Source organism: Aegilops tauschii, chromosome 7, assembly GCF_002575655.3.
Source record: "Aegilops tauschii subsp. strangulata cultivar AL8/78 chromosome 7, Aet v6.0, whole genome shotgun sequence".
NCBI lineage: Eukaryota > Viridiplantae > Streptophyta > Magnoliopsida > Poales > Poaceae > Aegilops > Aegilops tauschii.
The window spans coordinates 487,766,917-487,793,860 of record NC_053041.3 but is presented as its reverse complement, the minus strand read 5'-3'; positions in this window follow the sequence as shown (position 1 = coordinate 487,793,860).

The following is a 26,944-nucleotide window of genomic DNA, read 5'->3' as shown; positions in this document are numbered from 1 at the left end:
TGGAAAGTAGTTCATCACAGAAATCTGTTCCTGTGACTACTACACCAATTAGTGAGGAAGTTAATGATGATGATCATGTAACTTCAGATCAAGTTACTACCAAACCTCGTAGGTAAACCAGAGTAAGATCCGCACCAAAGTGGTACGGTAATCCTGTTCTGGAGGTTATGTTACTAGACCATGACGAACCTACGAACTATGAAGAAGCGATGGTGAGCCCAGATTCCGCAAAATGGCTTGAGGCCATGAAATCTGAGATGGGATCCATGTATGAGAACAAAGTGTGGACTTTGGTTGACTTACCCAATGATCGGCAAGCCATAGAAAATAAATGGATCTTCAAGAGGAAGACGGACGCTGATAGTAGTGTTACTATCTACAAAGCTAGACTTGTCGCAAAAAGGTTTTTGACAAAGCTCAAGGTGTTGACTACGATGAGATTTTCTCACTCGCAGCGATGCTTAAGTCTGTCCGAACCATGTTAGCAATTGTCGCATTTTATGAAATCTGGCAAATGGATAAACAAAACTGCATTCCTTAATGGATTTATTAAAGAAGAGTTGTATATGATGCAACCAGAAGGTTTTGTCAATCCTAAAGGTGCTAACAAAATATGCAAGCTCCAGCAATCCATCTATGGACTGGTGCAAGCATCTCGGAGTAGGAATATACGCTTTGATAAGTTGATCAAAGGATATAGTTTTATACAGACTTGCGGTGAAGCCTGTATTTACAAGAAAGTGAGTGGGAGCACTACAACATTTCTGATAAGTATATCTAAGTGACATATTGTTGATCAGAAATAATGTAGAATTATTCTGCAAAGCATAAAGGAGTTTTTCAAAGAAAGACCTCGGTGAAGCTGCTTACATATTGAGCATCAAGATCTATAGAGATAGATGAAGACGCTTGATAAGTTTTTTCAATGAGTACATACCTTAACAAGATTTTGAAGTGGTTCAAAATGGAACAGTCAAAGAAAGAGTTTCTTGCCTGTGTTACAAGGTGTGAAATTGAGTAAGACTCAAAACCCGACCACGGCAGAAGATAGAAAAAGAATGAAAGTCATTCCCTATGCCTCGGCCATAGGTTCTATAAAGTATGCCATGCTGTGTACCAGATCTATTGTATACCCTACACTAATTTTGGCAATGGAGTACAATAGTGATCTAGGAGTACATCACTGGACAGCGGTCAAAATTATCCTTACTGGAATAAGGATATGTTTCTCGATTATGGAAGTGACAAAAGGCTCGTCGTAAAAGGTTACGTCGATGCAAGTTTTGACACTAATCTAGATGACTCTAAGTCTCGGTCTAGATACATATTGAAAGTGGCAGCAATTAGCTAGAGTAGCTCCATGCAGAGCATTGTAGACATAGAAATTTGCAAAATACTTACGGATCTGAATGTGACAGACCCGTTGACTAAAATTATCTCACAAGCAAAACATGATCACACCTTAGTACTCTTTGGGTGTTAATCACGTAGCGATGTGAACTAGATTACTGACTCTAGTAAACCCTTTGGGTGATGGTCACATGACGATGTGAACTATGGGTGTTAATCACATGGTGATGTTAACTATTCATGTTAAATCACATGGCGATGTGAACTAGATTATTGACTCTAGTGCAAGTGGGAGACTGAAGGAAATATGCCCTAGAGGCAATAATAAAGTTATTATTTATTTCCTTATATCATGATAAATGTTTATTATTCATGCTAGAATTGTATTAACCGGAAACATAATACATGTGTGAATACATAGACAAACAGAGTGTCACTAGTATGCCTCTACTTGACTAGCTCGTTAATCAAAGATGGTTATGTTTCCTAGTCATAGACATAAGTTGTCATTTGATTAACGAGATCACCTCACTAGGAGAATGACGTGATTGACTTGACCCATTCCGTTAGCTTAGCACTCGATCGTTTAGTATGTTGCTATTGCTTTCTTCATGACTTATACATGTTCCTATGACTATGAGATTATGCAACTCCCGTTTACCGGAGGAACACTTTGTGTGCTACCAAACGTCACAACGTAAATGGGTGATTATAAAGGTACTCTACAGGTGTCTCCAAAGGTACTTGTTGGGTTGGCGTATTTCGAGATTAGGATTTGTCACTCCGATTGTCGGAGAGGTATCTCTGGGCCCACTCGGTAATGCACATCACTATAAGCCTTGCAAGCATTGTGACTAATGAGTTAGTTGCGGGATGATGTGTTACGGAACGAGTAAAGAGACTTGCCGATAACGAGATTGAACTAGGTATCGAGATACCGATGATCAAATCTCGGGCAAGTAACATACCGGTGACAAAGGGAACAACGTATGTTGTTATGCGGTCTGACCGATAAAGATCTTCGTAAAATATGTGGGAGCCAATATGGGCATCCAGGTCCCGCTATTAGTTATTGACCGGAGACGTGTCTCGGTCATGTCTACATAGTTCTCGAACCCGTAGGGTCCGCACGCTTAACGTTACGATGACAATTTTATTGAGTTTTGATGTACCGAAGGAGTTCGGAGTCCCGGATGAGATCGGCGACATGACGAGGAGTCTCGAAATGGCCGAGACATAAAGATCGATATATTGGACGACTATATTCGGACTTCGGAAAGGTTTCGAGTGATTCGGGTATTTTTCGGAGTACCGGAGAGTTACGGGAATACGTATTGGGCCTTATTGGGCCATACGGGAAAGAAGGAAAAGGGCCTCAAGGGTGGCCGCACCCCTCCCCTTGGTCTGGTCCGAATTGGACTAGGGAAGGGGGCGCCCCCTTCCTTCCTTCTCTTTTTCCCTTCCTCTTTTCCTATTCCATATGGGAGGTGGAATCCTACTAGGACTAGGGAGTCCTAGGACTCCACACTTGGTGCGCCCCCTCCTAGGGCCGGCCTCCTCCTCCCTTGCTCCTTTATATACGGGGGCAAGGGGGCACCCCAGAGACAACAATTGATCCTTGAGATCTCTTAGCCGTGTGCGGTGCCCCCTCCACTATATTACACCTCGATAATATCGTTGCGGAGCTTAGGCGAAGCCCTGCGTCGGTGGAACATCATCATCGTCACCACGCCGTCGTGCTGACGAAACTCTCCCTCAACACTCGGCTGGATCGGAGTTCGAGGGACGTCATCGAGCTGAACGTGTGTAGAACTCGGAGGTGCCGTGCGTTCGATACTTGATCGGTCGGATCGTGAAGACGTACGCCTACATCAACCGCGTTGTGATAACGCTTCCGCTGTCGGTCTACGAGGGTACGTGGACAACACTCTCCCCTCTCGTTGCTATGCATCACCATGATCTTGCGTGTGCGTAGGAATTTTTTTGAAATTACTATGTTCCCCAACACCTGCTTCAGTCCATATATGGCATTCGTCAGATGACAGAGATGATGAGGCTGAGTGTGATCAATAAATCCAGGTGGCTGCCGCATGTAAACCTCTTCTTCAAGCATCCACGAAGAAAAGGGTTCTGCACATCAAGCTGGCGGAGAGACCATCCGCGAGAAACTGCCAGAGACAGAAGAAGTCGAATAGTGGTAGGCTTGACAACTGAGCTGAATGTATCCTCATAGTCCAGGCCCTGACGCTGTTTAAAGCCCTTAGCCACGAGACGCGCTTTGTAGTGCTCAATGGAACCATCTGCATGTTTCTTCACCTTCAACACCCACTTCGAATCAATGATGTTGACGCGAGACGGAGGGGGAACAAGTGTCCAGGTCTTATTCTTCATAAGAGCATGATATTCTTGTTCCATAGCAGCCCTCCAGTGTGGAATACTCATAGCGGCTTGATAACTGCGTGGTTCGGCGGTTGGATCATCCACAGCATGAGCTAGGCAAGCAGCAAGATAGGTGACCGTGCCATTGGTGCGCTCCTTGGGACGAACAATGCCACTGCGGCTGCGAGTGTGTGGACGCCGCGGGGAAGAAAACACCGGGGCCGGCGGGATGTCTGGAGCAGGTGAGGCTGGTCCAGGGGACTCCGGCGAAGAAGGACCGGGTGACGTCGGGCCGGGCGACGGCGGACCAGGCGACAGCAGGCCTGGCGACGTAGGCCCCGGCGACGTGTGAGCCGCTGCAGACCCGGGCGAAGTAGGCACCAAGGACGCCCACGAGGATGGCGAGGGCGATGATGGAGGGGAGTCCGGGCGAGGAGTTGGCGACGGAGACTGCTCAGAGGAGGCCGTCGCAGGCTCTGGCCCGGTCGCAGTAGCCAGCATTGGCTCCGACCCAGGCGCGGTTGGAGACGGGGCGCCCGGTGCGGGGTCGAGGGCGGGAGGCGGTGCATGCACCGGCCGATCGACGTGCACCACAGGTGACGTAGCGGGTCCATCAGGGAGGAGTTCCATGCGAGCTCCACGTCCAATTCTTGCACCATGATTAGGTAACAACATAGGCGAATATGCATCATCTTCAAATTGGCCAGGTAAGAGGAGATGAATGCATAGAAGGTGTTGTGGTGGATGACTGAGGCATGGCACAAAAGGGGGAGGCGGTCTCATCAAAAACAACATCCCGAGATATGTAGACTCTATTGGTTGGGACATGGAGACACTTGTAGCCTTTATGGAGAGAACTATACCCTAAGAACACACACTTTTTGGAGCGAAACTCAAGTTTGCGATCATTATAAGGACGAAGATGAGGCCAGCAGGCACACCCGAACACCTTTAAAAAGGTATAGTCAGGAGTTTCACCTAAGAGAAGCTCAATCGGAGTTTTCATATTAAGAACACGCGTAGGTAATCTGTTAATGAGAAAACACGCGGTAGCAAAAGCATCACTCCAAAAAGAAAGGGTACAGCAGCATGAGCAAGAAGTGTGAGGCCGGTCTCAACTATATGGCGATGTTTGCGCTCAACAGCGCCATTCTGCTGATGTGTATGCGGGCATGATAAACGATGAGAGATCCCAAGCTTATTAAAGAAGGTGTTGAGGTTGCGATATTCGCCCCCCAATCTGATTGAACATGGATAATTTTATGCTTGAGTAGACGTTCAACATGCAATTGAAACTGTATGAATATATCAAACACATCAGATTTGTGCTTAAGAAGATAAAGCCAAGTGAAGCGACTATAGGCATCAACAAAACTGACATAATAGGTGTGACCACTAACAGATGTTTGTGCCGGACCCCACACATCAGAAAACACAATTTCAAGAGGGTTCTTTACTTCTCTAGTAGATGAAACAAAAGGTAGCTGATGACTCTTGCCTTGCTGACAGGCATCACACACGGACATCTCTTTATTGCTAGACACTAATGGCAGCTCATGACGGTGGATTATGTGGCGAACGATGGGTGTGGCGGGGTGACCAAAGCGAGAGTGCCACTGGGAAGGCGACACACGAACACCGCTGAAGACGCACGGGGCGGATGGATCCTCCAAACGGTACAAGCCTTGGCTCAACCGACCACTAAGAAGAACGTCCCGGGTTGCTCGATCCTTGACAAAAAGATTAAAAGGGTGAAATTCACATAGGACATGATTATCAAGGGTGAGCTTAGGGATAGATAAGAGATTACGAGTTACCGTGGGTACCCGTGAAACATTACGAAGATGGAGCTGCCTAGAGGGATGACTAGTTAAAAGAGATGCTTGGCCAATATGAGAGATGGGCATACCTACACCATTGGCGGTGTGAACCTAATCATGCCCGTAGTAGGGCTGGTAGGTGGAGAGTTTGTTGAGCTCGTTCGTCATGTGATCCATGGCGCCGGTGTCCATGTACCAGGCTGGATCAACAGGGTAGGATGGTGTGTATCCCTGCTCGACGCGCGGGTCCTTGCCCTTGGCGGCGATGTGGGCAGATGGGGCAGCAGCGATGTGGGCAGCCGGGGCGGCGGCAGGAGGACCAAAGTCTGCCATGGCAAACTGGCGCTCGTTGCCCTTGCCGTCGTTGCCGATGCCAAAGAAGCTCCTCTGAAAGCGGCGGTGACACTTGGAGGCGACATGGCGTTCACGACCACATAGCTGGCACACCACCTTAGTGTTAGGGCCCCCACCCAGGGTCGATGCAGGAGGCGGGGCTGCCTTGCCAGGTGACGGGGCAGGTGGGCGCTGGCCACGAGAGGCCCAGAAGGCCGCCGGCTGGGCGGTGATGGTGGCGGAGGAGCGACGAGCCTCGACGCGTTGCTCGGTGAAGAGGAGGCATGAGTAGAGCTCGTGAGGAGGCATCACTGGCTTGGCGTTGTGGACGGCCTCGGCGAGATTGTCGTAGTCGGCGTCGAGGCCTTTGATGACGAAGCCGGCGAACTCCTCGTCGCTAAGCGGCCGACCAATAGAGGTGAGCGTGTCCGCCAGCACCTTCATCTTGTTGAAGTAGGTCGTAGCGGAGGAGTCCAGCTTCTTGATGTCGGCGAGTTCACTGCGAAGGGCCATCGAGCGGGAGGTAGAGACCTGGGCAAAGGCGTGCTCCAGGGTCGTTCAGGCGTCCATGGAGGTGGCGGCGAAGAGACAAAGGCCAGCGACCCCGTCACCGAGGGAACCCTAGATGGCAGAGAGGATCGCCTGGTCCTGCTGCACCCGCATACGGTATTCCGGGTTGATGGTCGGGCCGTCGATGGTAGGGATGACCTGCGGAGGACACGGTAGCGAACCATCAACAAACCCGAGGAGAGACCGGCTGTGTAGCAGCGGTAGGACCTTGGCGGGCCAGAATAAGTAGTTGTCCGGCGTGAGTCGGATGGCGATCAAGTTGTCGAAGTGGAACGGCCCGGTGGGCGTGATTGCGCCAGCAGCAGGGACGATTGGCGGCGGAGCCGCGACAGGATCCACGACCGCGACCGATGGCGCGGGTGGCGGCGCGGGGACGATCGGGATCACGACCGCGGGTGGTGCCATGAGCGAGGCCACGGGTGGCTCCGCGGGTAGCGTCTCCGCCGAGGTCGCCGGGATGACGGCGAGTGTTGAGGAGGATCCAGAGGAGGCCATCGCGGGCGGCGACGCGACTGGTGTTGAGGCCGTCGCGGGCGGTGACGGTGGGATCGGCGCTGAAACAGGGAGCCGACGGCGGTGGTGCCAAAGAACTGAGGCACTGACAGAGCCAGGGGGTGAGGTGGGAGGTTGAGGAGGGCGGCAAGCGACGCGGGAATAGACCCGGAGCTGGCGGCGCCCGAAGCGGAAGCGGTCATGGCGCCGGTGGCGGCAGCCCTAGGGTTTAGGGTTTTGGTGCGGCGGCGGCGGGTGGGGTGGAGGTGGAGGACCTAGGTTAGACTCTGATACCATGTAAAACGTAGGTTTTGGGGAACTGGCTCAACCCTCAAAGGGGTGGCCTATCACATATATGTAATGATGACATACAAGTCCAATACCAATAAGGTATGGTTTACACAGTAGGGCTACAATACGAAGTCTAACACCCTTCAACATTCCCTCCAGACTACCAAAGGCAACCACTGCAATGATTTATTTTCTCGCTCCCATATGAACTTGGAACAAAAGTAAACAGTCAAAACAGTGTAGCAAGTGCTGTGCTATCACAGAAAACCACCTCGGACCAGCTTTAGCCAAAAGCCAAATATATGCAACTCTCGTATTTCACAGTATCTATTTAATCTAACGAAGAACTGCAACATAGCTGCATAAATTCTTCTTGAAGGCTCCACTTTGTTTCTTGGTGTCACACCACCTTCATTTTGGAAGTGGTACTATTGATTACACCTGCACCTCTTACTATGAGCGTCAAGGAAATCAACTGACGCCGAAGAAAAATTTCAGGCACGTGACGTTTAGCAACGCGCTGAGGATAAGAGGGGGAAGCTCCCGTGGAATAAGATGACGTTTGTTACTGTAGCGAACAAGTCCTTGATGCTTCCATCGTAAGAGCATCTCAAGCCGTGCCTTCAACACGCCCTTCCCAGGCGATTTTTTCACGCCGGCACCCAAAAATCGGCCCAGTCGCGCCTTCAGGAGCCCGTTTTTCACCGGTTTCGGCTGAAAATGGCGCCGGCGGACCCAGGCCGAACCCGGCGCGCTGGGGGCACCCGGGGGCACCGGGGCGAGCGATTTTGGCGCCAAAGAGCCGCGGGCCCGCTGAGTCAGCGACACGCGCCTCGCCTTTCCTCAGAACGCCTCGGTTTCTTCCCGTGGGGAATCAATGGCAAGGCTGCCGCCGGTCAGCCTTGCCATTGATTCTTCACGGGCGGCGCGGCGACGCCTCCCCTCCCGCCACACGTACACACAGCGCGGGGCTATAAAACCAGCGCCTCCCCCTCGCCTCTGGCCACACCAGCCCGAGCCCAAACCAGCCACCGAGCTCTGCCTCTCTCCCCGTCCGCCGCCAAGCTCTGCCTCTCTCCCCGTCCACCGCCGAGCTCTGCCTCTCTCCCCGTCCGCCGGCGTTCCTCCCCTTCCCACTACTAGGGAAAACCTTATACACAGAACATTAGCAGTAGCGCGGGCTAAAAACGCACGCTGGTGCTAATTAGCAGCAGCGCGGTATTGTAAACCGCGCTACAGATAGAGTTATAGCAGTAGCGCACCCGAGTACAAAAGCGCTACTACTAAAATTCCCACGGCTTAGCCGATAGGCTGCACATAGTAGTAGCGATCTTTGCCAAACCGTGCTACCGCTATTTGCTTTGTAGCAGCGCGTTTACGCTGAGACGCGCTACTGCTAAAGTAAATAAAATTAAATGGAAAGCAAATAGAAAAGTAAATGAAAATGAAAGAAATACAAAAAGGTGAAAGGAAAAAATAAAATGTAAAGAAAAATAAATGAAAAAGTGGAAAAAAGAGAATGGTATACCAGTAGCGCGTATCCAGGAACGCGCTGTAGCTATGTTAGCAGTAGCGCACTTCCTGGAACGCGCTACTGCTACTTCTGACTAAACCGCTCGACTCGTTTTCCCCAACGGCCACTTCCCCCAAATCGCAACTCCTCCGCCGCCGCCGCCGTCGCCCGTCGGCCGCCGCGCGCCATCCCGCCTCAACGCCGCGCCCGACCCCGGATTCGATGCCGCCCCCGACCCTGACCTCGACGCCGCCCCCGACCCCGGATTCGACGCCACCCCCGATCCTGACCTCGACGCCGGCCTCCGCCGCGCGCCCGAGCCCCGACCCCGACCTCGACGTCGCCTGCCCTCCCTCGCCGCAGTCACCGTAAGGCTCTGCCTCTCCTCTCCCCTACCCTCATCTCTCTCTCTGCTAGGGCAATTTATATATATGTGTTGATGTTCATATGAACCCTAGGTGTTCATATGAACCCTAGATTTGTTTAGGGCAGTAGGCATTTTTTAGCATTTAGGAAAAATGATTAGCAATTTTTTTTAGGAAATTAGCTAGGGTAAATTTTTATGAAAATGCCTAAACGGTAATTTCATTTGCATATTGTTGTTATATGATATATGTCATTGATGTTCATTTGCATATTCCATTATTGAAGTGGTTCGATTGTGCCCAAGTGGCTTTGTTGTTTCCAGGAAATGAAGCCGAGTGGCCTATGTTTTGCCGGAATGTTGATTCATTTCCGTTCCGGCAAATTTCAGGTTCTCGATTTGTCCACTTTTTAGCAAAAGTCATGCTGAAATTTTCCATGAATTTCGGCATGACTTGTGCTACAAACTAGGACATATCGAGTGCCCAGGATTTGCCGCACCAGGAAGGAGTCAACGTTCCTGCAAAGCATAGGCCTTTTTTATGTCATTATTCATTTTATTAGGTATAGAATTAATTGACTAGATTTAATCGTAAGAACTAGTTGAATTAATAGAACTAGTTGAACATGTCACATTTGTTGTTATTTCTTTAGTTAAAGCAATTTTTCGTGCATCGACGTCGACGATGCCTATCCCGCATCCTCGTCGTCGAGTCGGCGGAGGACACCTGCGTCACCAGATGGGCCATGTCCGGGACTGGGCTCCGCCGGGGTGGTACTGGGAGGCGCTACCTACCGGGGGGCGCAGGTTGGTGAGGAGCCAGCCTGTCGTTGACCCGAACCTTCTTTGGTGGCGGTCGCGTGGGCCAGTGACGGTCCAGAGGCTCGAGGACCCCGCGGAGGTGGTGCGTCACCGTGTTAGTGAGGAGGACGCGCACGTCCGTCGCTACTTGTTTGCGTTGGAGCACAGGTTCTCCAATACCTGGCAGGTTCTCCAGGGATCTCACTGGAGCTACGATCCTGTGATGGTTCCTTCTCTTTGGGTGTCCACCGCCCGCGCCGATACCCGTCGTGCGCTAGGGTTTTAGTTGTATTAGTGATGTTTTATGTATGATACTATTCGGGATGTATTAGTGATAATATTCGACGATGTACGGACGCATGAGATGATTTACTTTTGCTTATTGAATGCATGCTAATTTGAATACTTATTTATTTTACGATTTGGTTTTGCTTATTGAATGCTCATGTCAATATGATCCTATAAGATATTTTGAGTATCCTGGAGTTGTCTTCGATCGATTTTCAATTAATGTTTCAACTATGAACATAGGAAATGTCTGACAATGAAAAGGATTTCGGTATTTGCAAATACTAGAAAGATGAGAGCGGCCTGTGCGACGGAATCTTCCTAGATGATGATAGGCGCTTCAGCATCAAGCTGGACGTGAACTTCGAAGTGGATATAGTAAGTCACAACGACAAGTCTTTTTTCGTAATTAAGCATGACATCTGCTTCATTTCCTTCAACTTATAATTTAAATTTTTTACTATTCTACTAGCGTATCCACTGCCATGCAAGAGTTTTTGTCTTGGATAAGATAGGTTTCAGTCGTACTATGGAGGTAAAGAAAGTTTACTTGAAGACCGAGCATGGTTATATTTTCCACGTAAAATTATACAACGCAGACGACTACACCTATTTTGGATGCAAAACTTGGCAAGCACTATGCAAGACTTATGCATTTGAGCCTGATATGGTTATCACCTTTGATATTCGTCCGGAAGATGATATTGAAGGTAATACCGACATCTGGGTCAATGTGCAGACGCCTCCAGTTATACCATTATGTGAGTTTCTCAACCATATTTATGTCTTTGATATTGTTTATTCAAAAATAGTTGACAACTAATTTCTATTGTCAGCTTATTTCGGTTCAAGCAAACATGTCCAGCGCTTGGTAGACAGTACCTACTACTGTCCCGGGGCTGAACTAAACTACGAGGAGTTAAGTCATTATGTTTCATGGCTTGAGGATCTTGATACTGTCAAGACAAATTTTCTTCCTGCACTTAGAAATGTTAGTACAGAAAACATGCGACCAATAGTGTTTGTAATGAACTACGGTCACATCTATTTAGGAAAGATGGTAAGATTTTTACTATTTGTCCTCGGTGCATCTTTTGCATACATTATTTTTTAAGCTAAACTTCATTGCTAAGTATGTTATTATACGATGTTCTTCAACAGGGACTCCCGATGAATGTTGTGCCTCATGGGATCGAGACTAATGGTACCATGAGTATTGTTAGCTTACGGCCAAGATATCCTACAATGCACTTTAGTGCATTCAGGATTTCTAAGAGTGAGAAACTCTTAATAGTGAAAGACTGGACCAAATTTGTGGTGGAGGAGCGCAGAGAAGTACTAGGGGGCAGCAATGAGAAGCGCAGCCCACGATTAGGGGACAGGTTCATCTGCATGCTCCAACTTGATGAAGGAGGAGAGCTACACATGTTTTATGTTATTTTACCTGAGAGAGAGCAGCAGGAGTGATTAGCTAGCTAGAAATGAGTTTGAAGATGATGATGTGCTACACTATGAGTATGATGATTAAATAGCTAGTGTTGGTGGTAATGACTATGATGATTATTATTAGCTAGTGTTGGTGGTGATTAGATAGCTACCGCATCTAGTGTTGGTGGTGATTAGCTAGCTAGAATGAGGTTGAAGATGATGATGTGCTATACTATGACTATGATGATTAAATAAATATTGTTGGTGGTAATGACTATGATGATGATTAAATAGCTTGTGCTGGCGGATTAGATTCAAGTGGAGGCAACATGTGGTGCACATCGAAAGTACTACTAGTCCAAACTAGATCAAGTTTGGATTAGTAGTATACTTTTGACATGCACCACATATTGCCTCCACTTGAACCTACTCCACCTTCATTTGACACACTGTTATGGACATAATGATATAAACCTCATAATTGATATTGTACCAAAATTTGTATAACGGCGTATAAATACACTAAAAATGAAAAAAGAGTACTAGTAGCGATAGATAGTAAACACCCTACAACTAGCTAGATTAGCAGCAGCGTGGGACAGAACAAGCGCTGCCGCTATGTGTCTTAGCAGTAGCGCTTGTCGCACGCGCTACTGCTAAGTAATAGTTGTAGCGCCTTATTGGTAGCGCGGCTGCCCTCGCTACTAGTGGGCATTAAACCCGCGCTACTACTAGGGTTTTCCCTAGTAGTGTCCCTCTCTCCCCAAGCCCAAAGCGATGGCTGAACGATTCCCCGGTGACGCGGCGGCGGCCGCCGCCGCTCGCTCCACGAGTGGGAGGCCTATCTCTTCTTCGAGGCCAACATCCCGGCGCCGCCGGAGATGCGCGCCGGACCAATGGGGTGGAGGCTCAGCAACGGGGGCATCCCCATCCCCCCGGTGCCCGACGTCGACGCGCACCCCGCCATCTTCGCCGCCGAGGTCGACCGCGTGCGGGCGTCCCGGATGGAGGAGCAGCGCGCCCTCCCCCAGTACGCCGCCGACAACCACGCATCATGGGCGGCGTATTTCCAGCGCTGGCAGGCGCAGCGGCTGGCGTCCACCAACGGGGCGCCAGAGGTGGGGGGCACCAAGAACAGCGAGGGGCGCCGCCTATGGTGGGGCGCCCCCGGCCGCACCCTCCACTGGCATACCCTGCCGCGGCGGCCGCCCCGCCCCCCGCCGGAGCGCCGGGTAATGGATGCCCAGGAGGTTCGGCTCCTCCTCGTCTTCCTCCTCTCAGTCCTCCTCCTGCTCCTCCTTCCATTCCTCTGGCTTGCCGGCGCTATTCGGCGTCAAGGCCGAGCCCGCAATGGAGACGCCGCTCAGCCGGCGCACCCGCAGCGCCGGCATCGTCATCAATGAGGGAGGCAGGCGCGCCTCCTCCTCGGCTCCTCCGCGCTACGTCAAGCCAAAGACGGAGCCGGGGCTCGCCGCCGTGAAGACGGGGCCGGGGCTCCCCGTCGTGAAGACAGAACCCGGGCTCGCCGGCGGCGTCAAGGAGGAGCTCGACGACGCGGCGGCCCTGAAGTGGGCGCGTGAAGACTGGGCGCGCACGGAGCTAGAGCGCCAGTGCCTCGCCTACGAGCGGTTCGAAGCTCGGCGCCGTGGCCGGGATGAGGGAGGCGTCGTCGTCCTCGACGACAGCGACGATGACGCGCCGCCGCCTCCGGTCCGCCAGGGCGACGCCGGGCAGGGATCCAGCAGGGGCGGCCGCGTCAAGGAGAAGGCCGCCGACGACAACGAGGATGGCGACGACGTCGGCGACTTTGCCGCACTCAGCGACTTCTTCGCCCCTTAGTTGGGCTTTTTTTAATAACTTATGTAACGTCGAACATGTCGAATATATGTCAAGTTTGCCAAACTTTAGCCGAATGTTTTGTCTAATTTACCGAACTTTGCCGAATTCCTTAAAAAAAACCGCGTCTGGGGACGACCCTAGGGCCGACGGCTGGGAACCCGCTCGCCCCCACGCTGATTTTAACGCCGGCTCATCCCTAGGCGGTGATTTTACGCGCCCGGGGGGGGGGGGGGGGGGGGGGGGGCAACGGCTGGAGATGCTCTAATGTCTCATCACGAGATTGAACAAATAAACGCCACCCCTATTGTAGTACAGTAGTATTGCAACCCCTTTGCTGTCAGCCTCTTGTTTCTCGAAACAACATTTAAAAAGCTTTTGTGTCTCACTCTGGTTCGTTCCATAAAGATGTGATTTTGCTGTCACAGTCACAAGAACAGATCCTCCTAAAAAAGCACTGTAAATAAAACCTAAGAAGGAAGCATTCCCACGCAACGAACAAGCAAGTAAACCAACAACCATAAGTAAATCAGCAACCATCACCAACACTAGAAACTTAAATTATTAAGGTGTCGCCGGCACACAGTTACACTTACACCATCAGAGCACGATAGAAAGCGACCGTGCAACTCGTTTATTTCTCTGCCGAGAGACGCCATCTGCACTCGGTTTACAACGCCATACGTACCGTACCGTAGCGTGAAGCAAAGCGCTGGTGAATGGTGATGGTCGAGAGCTGTAACGTGCACGCTTCCGACCCACTGTTCCTTCTACCCTTCGCTCGCTAGCTGCTGGGTCGGCGCGTCACCCTCTCGTCGCTCGCATGGTGGCCATCGCGCGAGCCGTGCCGTTTCATCCCTTTTCCATTGTTTCCTTCCGCAGAGTCGCGCCTCGGAAAATGGCAGTTTCGTTGTACTATAATAAGATGGGAAACACTTCTAATAAGATAGGGTCACAAAGTCGTACAATTTTTGCAAAGTCGTACAGTTTCCTTTTCTTTACGCGATATATCATTTGATGATGTGGAGAATCTCATGCAAGTGGTACATTTATAGAAACGTAAAAAAGGACAAGGGCAAGGTATTTGTAAGTCGTTGTTCATTATGTCAACGCACGGATGATGAGCACAGGGCATGTGGCAAGCTAATAATATGCATACATACTTGCAAAAAAAAGTTAATAAATAATATGCATACATGTGCATTTGTTTCTTTAGTGTACCACCAAAACTTGACGAGAAGGAGAAGGTATCTCTAGGCCAGCTTCGTGATGTCAACGCGCGGACGGTGAACGTGGCCACACTTGTACTCCTTTTGTAAACTAATATAAGAGAAGTAGTGATCTAAACACTCTTATATTAGTTTACAAAGGGAATAACAATTAACATGGGGCAACATCCTCGTTAAGCTGACATTTTCTTTTTCTAAATATTCTAGTTTGATAATTGGAAGATGTGGATATGTTGACGGCAAAAAATTACGAGGGCCTTTTCTTTTCGCAAGAAAGTAAAACATTAGATTGAAATGTCATGTTCATCTCAATACTATAGAATTTTGGTTTGTTTGATTGCACTATAGGAAAAACAAAGAATCATTTTTAAAAGGTTTGATTGGAGGCTAGAAATCCTACGAAATGTAGTACAAAGAAATTCTTAGGAAAATTTCCAATAGGATCCAAACCTATGAATCAAACAACCAACATGGGAGAAATCCTTAAGGATTCCAATTTTCCAAAATTCCTATGAAAATCCTTTCATTTAATGGAGCCATGAATGTTGCGGTATTTTCATGGGTGTTGTAATGAGCCTCTCGAGTGGTACAAATAGGTGGGATTTAATATTTCGCTACACGTTTCTATTTCCACGTAGTTTGCTCCCATTTTCCACGTAGTTTGGTCTCATAATTAGTTTGGTCCCATTTTTTGCCACTATTTTGTCAAAACTTGGTGATTTGCCTCTTCCAAAATTGGCACACCTTGTGTTGTGGTTGTCAAGGCAACAAAAGATCAGGGGCTGCCATTAGTAATACATCCAAAATAATTATGAGTAGGGTGTGTGGACGGGCAATCTTATGAAGGTCATTTTGCATTGATTCGCAAAACAAGGTCATTTTGCATTGACAAAACCGACGTTTCAATATTTTTGAATATGTTCAATCACCTCGGGCGGAGCATGACTTGGTCGTATGTTACGAGAGGGGTCGATGGAGGTTTGATCGTCAACTTGTACTGTTCTAGGCTTTCCATGGCCGACGTTAAACTATTCTTCTCGACGTTGGTCCGAGTTGCTCGGGTCCGCTCGAATACGAGACTAGTGGTCCAACGCCAGGGCCTTCGAGTTACACCACTCTCCCGTTTGAGTACATTTAGGTTGAAGATGAACGAAACTCCACTCACTGGGTGGTATATGTGTGATCGGGGTCAGGGCCGGCCCGGAAGGGGGGCAGGGGGTGCGGCCGCCCCGGGCCCCCAAACTTGAGGGGCCCCCGACCAGGCATGTAGTTAGGCTTAGGCCTATGGTCCGGCCATCGGTCAGAAAAAAAATCAATGGATGGGTTTCACGCGGGCGATCCCAGTGATCGATTCGTTTCTCTAGAAAAATGCGGCCGATTACTTACTTCATGTAAGAAATAGGAGGGCGATCGATCCGGCGACCCCACACCCCTTTCTATTCCAATGACGCAGCAATTCACAACCCTAGGCCGCCGCCGCCGTACTGCCGCATCATGCTAATTTTGTTCCAAATCTAGTTCGCCGCCGCCGCCAATTTCAATTGCCGGGGCCATCACGCCGTTTGCTTGCTGCCCGTCTCCAGACCTTGTATGGGTAGCCCCACACATTGACGCACATCACCTAGGTATATCATATTGATGTTCCTTAGATGCATATATCCGTGTTATAATTGATGTGTGTTTTTTGTTCAGCGTCGTCCAGACTCTCTAGGTGTCATACCGTCATCGCCGAGCCGAGCGTCCAATCAGGCAATCATGGAGGTATAACATATTATCATTCTCTACAAGATAGATGATGCATGGCTTGCATTGTTCAACCTTTGATGCAAATTTTTTGGCATGCTATTATTCAGCTGCCTCTTTTTTTTTGGCATGAGTCCATCTTTCCGCCATCCCGCCAAGTCAGATTTGTCCCCTCGTAATGGCTGAACCACCGTCCACCACTACCCTGGATTAATGTTGCACTGCCGCGTCTTCCTGCCCGAGCGACTTCCTCCATCGCCGGGACGCCACCTCTGCAACTATCACTTTAGTGACCCCTTCTCTGGCATCGGCGACCCCATTGACACCCGCAACTATCAACCTTCGACTCCCCGCCACTAGTGATACCGAGGGTCTCGCCGGGGTGCCGTAGACGGTGCCACCTCGCCTTTCTCTCTAGGAAAATCAATCGATGACTTGACATTTAGCAAAAGTACTTGCTTTGGTCATTTTTACTCCTCATATAAGATTTGTCTGAAGTCAAACTTCATAAAGTTTGACCATATTTATATTAAAAATATCAACATCTATAATACTAAAGTTATAGAATATGAAAATTAAATTCATGATGCATCTAATGATAGACATGGAGGCATGATATTCATGGTAATTTATGTATAATTTCATTGTAATGATGTTTACGTTAAGGGGCCCCAAGTTTTTTTTCCGCCCCGGGCCCCTAAAATCTCAGGACCGTCCCTGATCGGGGTTGCTATCATTGGCAAAAAAACAGTTGACAAAAGATACATGCTGACAATGATTAGGGCAATGGCGGTAGGTTAAACCTAACAAGCCACCCTTATAGTCCATTAGCAATGAGAATTTCAAGGGGCAGGCATGGGCGCATGCATGCACTTCACGGGCTGCACATCTACCCTAGCGAACTACTTCCTCTGTCTCATAATATAAAAACGTATTTGTGTCAAAAACGCTCTTATATTATGGGATGGAGGGAGTACTCCAGAACTGGCTAGTGGGGGAATGAGAAGCGAGTAGGGAGAGAGTGAGGGGGTGAAGTGGTAAAGGAGCTTCGTTCGCTCGGTTAGGACGTTCTAAAGAACAACTCCAAATCTATGCTGCTTGATTGGACGACAGCAAAAGCGTTCACCGGAAAAACTTAAAATATCTTATGAGTATGACAAGAAGCTGCAACGTTTGGTTGATAAAGTCCTCAAAAGAGCTACTGGGTGGAGAGGTAGATTGCTAGGGTATGACAAGAAGCTAGTCCTAGTTCAGTCTTGTTTAGCTAGCATACCTTCTTACTTGATGAGTATGATCAAATTCCCCAAGTGGGCTGTCAATTTGATTAACTCACAGATAGCTCATTGTTTCTGGGACAACTATGAGGGGCATCATAAGTATCACGTCGCCAACTGGGGCTTGGTTGACCAGAAAAAAGAGTTTGGAGGGTTGGGTATTACTAATCTTGCTGATATGAATCTTAGCCTTCTGGCTTCCTGGCTGTATAAATATCAGATGGGGGATGGCAAGATTTGGAAGCAGATTGTATACTATAAGTATAGTACTAAAGCCCCCAACATATTCTCTTGTCCTGGGGTTAACTCCTCTCCTTTTTGGAAAGGAGTCCTATGGGCTGCCAAAGCTGCCAAGGTAGGCTATTCCTGGAGGGTAGGTAATAGTGAGAAGATCAAATTCTGGGAGGACCAGTGGTTTGGTAACTCTAGCCTTGCTGTCGGTGTCAAAACCAGCGGATCTCGGGTAGGGGGTCCCGATCTGTGCGTCTAAGGTCGATGGTAATAGGAGACAGGGGACACAATGTTACCCAGGTTCGGGTCCTCTCTATGGAGGTAATACCCTACTTCCTGCTTGATTGATCTTGATGAATATGAGTATTACAAGAGTTGATCTACCACGAGATCGTAATGGCTAAACCCTAAAAGCCTAGCCTGTATGACTATGGTAATGAGTCTCTCTCCGGACTAAGTCCTTCGGTTTATATAGACATCGGGAGGATCTAGGGTTACACATGGTCGGTTACAAAGAAGGGAATATGCATATTTGGTCGCCAAGCTTGCCTTCCACGCCAAGGAGAGTCCCATCCGGACACGGGTGCAGTCTTCGGTCTTCGTATCTTCACAGCCCATCAGTCCGGCCGATGGCTAACAGGCCGGACGCCCGAGGACCCCTTAGTCCAGGACTCCCTCAGTAGCCCCTGAACCTGGCTTCAATGACAAGGTATCCGGCGCGTAGGTCTGTCTTCGGCATTGCAAGGCGGGTTCCTCCTTCCGAACTCCAAGATAGTCTTTGGACATATTAAACGTGTTCGGACCTGTAACATAAGTTTTGTATACTTCCACAGAGGGCACAACAATTTATAAATCTAATCCACCGACAAATGTTTATAGCATGATGCCACGTCACCGTTGGGACATTACTTTAAACCCGTTGTTGGCCTGCAGCCCCGAGTTTCGAGGCGCGGCTTTATTGACATGTCTTATCCAAACCGAGATCGTGTCCCCTTTATTAAGGGATTCTTATTAACACAGACGTGGGTAACCCAACCGTCTCTGTGGTACAACTCCTTGGAAACAGGCAAGTTTCAAGGCCCGGGAGTTGACGTTTAGGTACTCACGGCCTTTATAAAGGAGTATAGATCCGCCTCCCCCTCTTCCACGTTTGCTTCTTCCTCAGCCCTTGCTATCTCGAGTTCTAAAACTCAAGATTCGACCACCTCAAACCTTAGTCATGTCCGGCTCCAGCCTTCCCGGTCGGTGGGTGGCTTCTTCTGTTACAGAGGAGGATATTGCGAAGCTTAGGGCGGCGAGATACCTGACCGCAGAAATCCTCCATCGGTTCCCTGCCGAAGGGCAGGTTATACCTACCCCCAGATCCGGTGAGAGGGTCGTGTTCATATCCCACTTGCTCCGAGGGTTAGGATTTGCCCTTAATCCCTTTGTTCGAGGGCTTATGTTCTACTACGGGCTGGATTTTCACGATCTGGCCCCGAACTCTGTTCTTCTTATCTCGGCGTTTATCGTCACATGCGAGGCCTTCCTTCGAATCCCTCCACACTTCGGCTTGTGGCTCAAGACCTTCAATGTGAAGCCGCAGATGATAGGGGGGAAGCAGGCGGAGTGTGGTGGCGCCACCATGAGCAAGCTTAATAGCGCTCTTTGGCTTAAAGGATCCTTCACCGAGTCCTCTGACCTATGGCAGCGGGAATGGTTCTATATCACCGAGCCCCGCGGCTCCAAGTGGGCGGTTGCGCCTGCGTTTTGATCCAGCCCTCCGATTCAGCTCGCATCATGGATCAATAAGGGGTTGGACTGGGGGTCAATTGATGAGGTACAGACTCTGCAGAGCCGCATCCGGAGTCTCCTCGAGAGGGACATTGATCTTATCAATGTTATTCAAGTGATGCTGGTTCGTCGGACCTTGTCGTGCCAAAGGCGGCCTCTCCGCATGTGGGAGTTTAATCCCGAAGGGCCGCGGACACTTCTGTTGGGTAACGTAGCAATAATTCAAAATTTTCCTACGTGTCACCAAGATCAATCTAGGAGATGCTAGCAATGAGAGAGAGGGAGAGCATCTTCATACCCTTGAAGATCGCTAAGCGGAAGCGTTACAAGGACGCGGTTGATGGAGTCGTACTCGCGGCGATTCAAATCGCGGAAGATCCGATCTAGCGCCGAACGGACGGCGCCTCTGCGTTCAACACACGTACAGCCCGGGGATGTCTCCTCCTTGTTGATCCAGCAAGGGGAGAGGAGAAGTTGAGGGAGAACTCCAACAGCACGACGGCGTGGTGGCAATGGAGCTCGTGGTTCTCCGGCAGGGCTTCGCCAAGCACTACGGAGGAGGAGGAGGAGTTGTATGAGGAGGGAGGGCTGCGCCAGGGAAGAGGTGCGGCTGCCCTCCCACCCCTCCACTATATATAGGGGCAAGGGGAGAGGGGGAGGCGCCCTAGGGTTTCCCCTAGGGGGCGGCGGCCAAGCAGATTGGATCTCCCTAGGGAAAATCCTAGGGAGACTTGCCTCCCAAGCCAAGCAGGTGGAGGCTTGCCTCCCAAGCCAGGTGGAGGCGCCCCACGTCCCCAAGTAACGTGGGAAAGGGTGTGGGGGGCGCACCACCCCTTAATGGGCTGGTTTGCCCCTTCCCCTTTGGCCCATGAGGCCCTCCAACACTTGCCAGGGCTCCCGAAACACCTTTTGGTCATGCTGGCCATAGCCTGGTACCCCCGGAACACTTCCGGACTCCAATACCCTTCGTCCAATATATCGATCTTCACCTCCGGACCATTCCGGAGCTCCTCGTCATGTCCGGGATCTCATCCGGGACTCCGAACAACCTTCGGTAACCACATACTATTTCCCATAACAACTCTAGCGTCACCGAACCTTAAGTGTGTAGACCCTACGGGTTCGGGAACCATGCAGACATGACCGAGACACCTCTCCGGCCAATAACCAATAGCGGGATCTGGATACCCATATTGGCTCCCACATGTTCCACGATGATCTCATCGGATGAACCACGATGTCGGGGATTCAATCAATCCCGTATACAATTCCCTTTGTCTATCGGTATGTTACTTGCCCGAGATTCGATCGTCGGTATCCCAATACCTCGTTCAATCTCGTTACCGGCAAGTCTCTTTACTCGTTCCGTAACGCATGATCTCGTGGCTAACCCATTAGTCACATTGAGCTCATTATGATGATGCATTACCGAGTGGGCCCAGAGATACCTCTCCATCATACGGAGTGACAAATCCCAGTCTCGATTCGTGCCAACCCAACAGACACTTTCGGAGATACCTGTAGTGCACCTTTATAGCCACCCAGTTACGTTGTGACGTTTGGTACACCCAAAGCATTCCTACGGTATCCGGGAGTTGCACAATCTCATGGTCTAAGGAAACGATACTTGACATTTGAAAAGCTCTTAGCAAACGAACTACACGATCTTGTGCTATGCTTAGGATTGGGTCTTGTCCATCACATCATTCTCCTAATGATGTGATCCCGTTATCAATCACATCCAATGTCCATGGTCAGGAAACCATAACCATCTATTGATCAAAGAGCTAGTCAACTAGAGGCTTACTAGGGACATGTTGTGGTCTATGTATTCACACATGTATTACGGTTTCCACTTAATACAATTATAGCATGAACAATAGACAATTATCATGAACAAGGAAATACAATAATAACCATTTTATTATTGCCTCTAGGGCATATTTCCAACAGTCTCCCACTTGCACTAGAGTCAATAATCTAGTTGACATCACTATGTGATTGTAATGAATCCAACACCCATGGGGTTTGTTCATATCTCGCTTGTGAGAGAGGTTATTAGTCAACGGGTCTGAACCTTTCAGATCCGTGTGTGCTTTACAAATCTCTATGTCATCTTGTAGATGCAGCTACCATGCACTACTTGGAGCTATTCCAAATAACTGATCTACTATACGAATCCGGTTTACTACTCAGAGTCATCCGGATTAGTGTCAAAGTTTGTATCGACGTAACCCTTTACGACGAACTCTTTTACCACCTCCATAATCGAGAAAATTCCTTAGTCCACTAGTTACTAAGGATAAGTTCGACCGCTGTCATGTGATCCATTCCTGGATCACTGTTGTACCCCTTGACTAACTAATGGCAAGGCACACTTCAGGTGCGGTACACAGCATAGCATACTGTAGAGCCTACGTCTAAAGCATAGGGGACGACCTTCGTCCTTTCTCTCTCTTCTGCCGTGGTCAGGTCTTGAGTCTTACTCAATACTCACACCTTGTAACACAGCCAAGAACTCCTTCTTTGCTGATCTATTTTGAACTCTTTCAAAATCTTGTCACGGTATGTATTCATTTGAAAGTACTATTAAGCGTTTTTGATCTATCCTTATAGATCTTGATGCTCAATGTTCATGTAGCTTAATCCAGGTTTTCCATTGAAAAACACTTTTCAAATAACCCTGTATGCTTTCCAGAAATTCTACATCATTTCTGATCAACAATATGTTAACAACATATACTCATCAAAAATTCTACAGTGCTCCCACTCACTTCTTTGGAAATACAAGTTTCTCATAAACTTTGTAAAAACCCAAAATCTTTGATCATCTCATCAAAGCGTACATTCCAACTCCGAGATGCTTACTCCAGTCCTTAGAAGGATTGCTGGAGCTTTGCATACTTGTTGGCATCTTTCAGGATTGACAAAACCTTCTGGTTGTATCACATACAACCTTTCCTGAAGAAAATCGTCGAGGAAACAATGTTTTGACATCCTATCTGCAAGATTTCATAAATAATGCAGTAACTGCTAATATAATTCCAACAGACTCTTAGCATCGCTACGAGTGAGAAAGTCTCATCGCAGTCAACTCCTTGAACTTGTCGGAAAACATCTTAACGACAAGTCGAGCTTTCTTAATGGTGACACTTACCATCATTGTCCATCTTCCTTTTAAAATCCATCTGCACCCAATAGCCTTACGACCATTAAGTAGTTCTTCCAAAGTCTATACTTTGTTTTTATACATGGATCCTCTCTCGGATTTTACGGCCTCGAGCCATTCGTCGAAATCTGGGCCCACCATCGCTTCTCCATAGCTCGTAGGTTCATTGTTGTCTAGAAACATGACTTCCAAGACAGGATTACGTACCACTCTGAAGTAGTACGCATCCTTGTCGTCCTACGAGGTTTTGGTAGTGACTTGATCCGAAGTTTCATGATCACTATCATAAGCTTCCACTTCAATTGGTGTAGGTGCCACAGGAACAACTTCTTGTGCCCTGCTACACACTAGTTGAAGTGACGGTTCAATAACCTCATCAAGTCTCCACCATCCTCCCACTCAATTCTTTCGAGAGAAACTTTTCCTCGAGAAAGGACCCGTTTCTAGAAACAATCACTTTGCTTCCAGATGTGAAATAGGAGGTATACCCAACTGTTTTGGGTATTCTATGAAGATGCATTTATCCGCTTTGGGTTCGAGCTTATCAGCCTGAAACTTTTTCACATAAGCGCCGCAGCCCCAAACTTTTAAGAAACGACAGCTTAGGTTTCTCTAAACCATAGTTCATACGGTGTCATCTCAACGGAACTGCGTGGTGCCCTATTTAAAGTGAATGCGGTTGTCTCTAATGCCTAACCCATAAACGATAGTGGTAATTCGATAAGAGACATCATGGTATGCACCATATCCAATAGGGTGCAGTTATGATGTTCGGACACACCATCACACTATGGTGTTCCAGGCGGTATTAGTTGTGAAACAATTTCCACAATGTCTTAATTGTGTGCCAAACGCGTAACTCAGATATTCACCTCTATGATCATATCATAGACATTTTATCCTCTTGTCACGACGATCTTCAACTTCACTCTGAAATTACTTGAACCTTTCAATAATTCAGACTTGTGTTTCATCAAGTAAATATACTCAGCATCTACTCAAATCATCTGTGAAGTAAGAACATAACGATATCCACAGCGTGCCTCAGCACTCATTGGACTGCACACATCAAAATGTATTACATCCAACAAGTTGCTTTCTTGTTCCATCTTACTGAAAACGAGGCCTTTCAGTCATCTTGCCCATGTGGTATGATTTGCATGTCTCAAGTGATTCAAAATCAAGTGAGTCCAAACGATCCATCTGTATGGAGTTTCTTCATGCATATATACCAATAGACATGGTTCGCATGTCTCAATCTTTTCAAAAACGAGTGAGTCCAAAGATCCATCAACATGGAGCTTCTTCATGCGTTTTATACCAATATGACTTAAATGGCAGTGCCACAAGTATGTGGTACTATCATTACTATTTTATATCTTTTGGCATGAACATGTGTATCACTACGATCGAGATTCAATAAACCATTCATTTTAGGTGCAAGACCATTGAAGGTATTATTCAAATAAACAGAGTAACCATTATTCTCCTTAAATGAATAACCGTATTGCGATAAACATAATCCAATCATGTCTATGCTCAACGCAAACACCAAATAACAATTATTTAGGTTTAATACCAATCCCGATGGTAGAGGGAGCGTACGATGTTTGATTACATCAACCTTGGAAACACTTCCAACACATATCGTCATCTCACCTTTAGCTAGTCTCCGTTTATTCCGTAGCCTTTTATTTCGAGTTACCAATACTTAGCAACCGAACCGGTATCTAATACCCTGGTGCTACTAGGAGTACTAGTAAAGTACACATTAATATAATGTATATCCAATATACTTCTGTCGACCTTGCCTGCCTTCTCATCTACCAAGTATCTAGGGTAGTTCTGCTTCAGTGACCGTTCCCCTCATTACAGAAGCACTTAGTCTCGGGTTTGGGTTCAACCTTGGGTTTCTCTTCACTAGAGCAGCAACTGATTTGCCGTTTCATGAAGTATCCCTTCTTTCCCTTGCCCTTCTTGAAACTAGTGGTTTTACTAACCATCAACAATTGATGCTCCTACTTGATTTGTACTTTCGCGGTGTCAAACATTGCGAGTTGCTCAAGGATCATCATGTCTATCCCTGATATGTTATACTTCATCACGAAGCTCTAATAGCCTGGTGGCAGTGACTATGGAGAACCATCACTATCTCATCTAGAAGATTAACTCCCACTCGATTCAAGCGATTGTAGTACTCAGACAATCTGAGCACATGCTCAATGATTGAGCTTTTCTCCCTTAGTTTGCAGGCTTAAGAAACTTGTCAGAGGTCTCATACCTCTTGACGTGGGCACTAGTCTGAAATCCCAATTTCAGTCTTTGGAACATCTCATATGTTCTGCGACGTTTCAAAAACGTCTTTGGCGCCTCAATTCTAAACCGTTAGTATTACGCACTGAACTATCACGTAGTCATCAAAACATGTATGTCAGATGTTCGCAACATCCACAGACGACGCTCGAGGTTGAGCACACCGAGCGGTGCATTAAGGACATAAGCCTTCTGCGCAGCAATGAGGATAATCCTCAGTTTACGGACCCAGTCCGCATAATTTGTACTATCAACTTTCAACTAAATTTTCTCTAGGAACATATCTTAAACAGTAGAACCAAAGCGTAAGCTATGACATAATTTGCAAAGACCTTTTGACTATGTTCATGATAATTAAGTTCATCTAATTATTTAATGAACTCACACTTAGATAGACATCCCTCTAGTCATCTAAGTGATATATGATCCGAATCGACTAGACCGTGTCCGATCATCACGTGAGACGGACTAGTCATCAACGGTGAACATCTCCATGTTGATCGTATCTACTATACGACTCATGTTCGACCTTTCGGTCTCTTGTGTTCCGAGGCCATGTCTGTACATGCTAGGCTCGTCAAGTCAACCTAAGTGTTTCACATGTGTAAATCTGTCTTACACCCGTTGTATGCGAACGTTAGAATCTATCACACCCGATCATCACGTGGTGCTTCGAAACAACGAACCTTCGCAACGGTGCACAGTTAGGGGGAACACATCTCTTGAAATTTTAGTGAGGGATCATCTTATTTATGCTACCGTTGTTCTAAGCAAATAAGATGTAAACATGACAAACATCAAATAAGATGTAAACATGACAAACATCACATGCAAATCATAAAGTGACATGATATGGCCAATATCATCTTGCGCCTTTGATCTCCATCTTCGAGGCGCGACATGATCACCTTCGTCACCGGCATGACACCATGATCTCCATCATCGTGTCTTGATGAAGTTGTCTCGCCAACTATTACTTCTACTACTATGGCTAACGGTTAGCAATAAAGTAAAGTAATTACATGGCGTTTTTCATTGACACGCAGGTCATACAATAAATTAAGACAACTCCTATGGCTCCTGCCGGTTGTCATACTCATTGACATACAAGTCGTGATTCCTATTACAAGAACATGATCAATCTCATACATCACATACATATAATTCATCACATCCTTTTGGCCATATCACATCACATAGCATACCCTGCAAAAACAAGTTAGACATCCTCTAATTGTTGTTGCATGTTTTACGTGGCTGCTATGGGTTTCTAGCAAGAACGTTTCTTACCTACGCAGAAGCCACAACGGTGATATGCCAATTGCTATTTACCCTTCATAAGGACCCTCTTCATCGAATCCGATCCGACTAAAGTGGGAGAGACAGACACCCGCTAGCCACCTTATGCATCAAGTGCATGTCAGTCGGTGGAACCTGTCTCACGTAAGTGTACGTGTAAGGTCGGTCTGGGCCGCTTCATCCCACAATGCCGCCGAATCAAGATAAGACTAGTAACGGCAAGCAAATTGAACAAATCATCGCCCACAACTACTTTGTGTTCTACTCGTGCATAGAATCTACGCATAGACCTAGCTCATGATGCCACTGTTGTGTAACGTAGCAATAATTCAAAATTTTCCTACGTGTCACCAAGATCAATCTAGGAGAGGCTAGCAACGAGAGAGAGGGAGTGCATCTTCATACCCTTGAAGATCGCTAAGCGGAAGCGTTACAAGAACGCGGTTGA